This window comes from Lathyrus oleraceus, chromosome 3 (genome assembly GCF_024323335.1).
Source record: "Lathyrus oleraceus cultivar Zhongwan6 chromosome 3, CAAS_Psat_ZW6_1.0, whole genome shotgun sequence".
NCBI classification, from domain to species: domain Eukaryota; kingdom Viridiplantae; phylum Streptophyta; class Magnoliopsida; order Fabales; family Fabaceae; genus Lathyrus; species Lathyrus oleraceus.
Genome location: NC_066581.1, coordinates 168,419,621 through 168,420,775, shown reverse-complemented (window position 1 = coordinate 168,420,775; position 1,155 = coordinate 168,419,621).

Genomic DNA, 1,155 nt, shown 5'->3' with positions numbered 1-1,155 from the left:
GCCGAACTCATCCTGACATGGCGATGAAAATCAAAGAAAGCGGTAAAATGCGGGAAAGATAAAGGATCATGTACTTGACTGTGTTAGAAAGGTCAATGGGTTGTGTGCTCGGTCAGCATGATGAGTCAGGTCGAAAAGAGCATGCAATATACTACCTTAGCAAAAAGTTTACCGACTGTGAACAAAGATACTCACTGCTCGAGAAAACTTGCTGCGCTTTGGCATGGGCTGCTCGCCGACTAAGATAGTATATGTTGACTCACACGACTCTATTGATATCAAAGATGGGTCCAGTCAAGTATATTCTTGAAAAGCCGACGCTTACCGGAAGGGTTGCTAGGTGGCAAATGATACTGACGGAGTATGACATCTAATACACTTCACAAAAAGCCATCAAAGAAAGTGTCCTGTCAGACTATCTTGCAGAGAAACTGATTGATGATTACCAACCTATGAGGTTTGACTTTCCTGATGAGGACATCATGTTTCTCAAATCGAAAGATTGCGAGGAACCACTCCCGGAGGAGGGGCCTGACCCTGAATCAAAATGGATTATGATGTTTGATGGGGCGGTCAACGTCAATGGTCGCGGAGTTGGTGCGGTGTTGATCACGCCGGAGGAAATTCATATACCATTTTGTGCCAGAATAACTTTTCCCTGCACCAACAATGAAGCCGAATACGAAGCTTGTATTCTAGGACTTGAGGAAGCCATCAACCTACAGATTAAAACCCTGGATGTAGTTGAGGAAAAGAGACTAGCAGCTATATGCCATGGCCAACTATATCAGAGACGAATGAAGAGAGCATTTGATCAGAACGTGCGCCCTCGGGAGTACCAAGTCGGAGAATTGGTACTCAAAAGAATTCTTCCTCCCAACACAGATCACAGGGGCAAATGGACACCGAACTATGAGGGTCCATACGTGGTTAAAAGGGTTTTCTCTGGCGGAGCTTTGATGCTAACAACCATGGATGGCGAAGACTTCCCATCCCCTGTCAACTCAGACGCAGTTAAAAAATACTTCGCATAAAATAGACCCGCTGGACGATAAAAAGAATAGTCCAGGCAAAAAAGGGGCATCTCGACGAACAAAAAAAAAGGAAGAGGTTTGGGCAAAAATAGGGATATAAAAAATAAAAAAATGTACACCC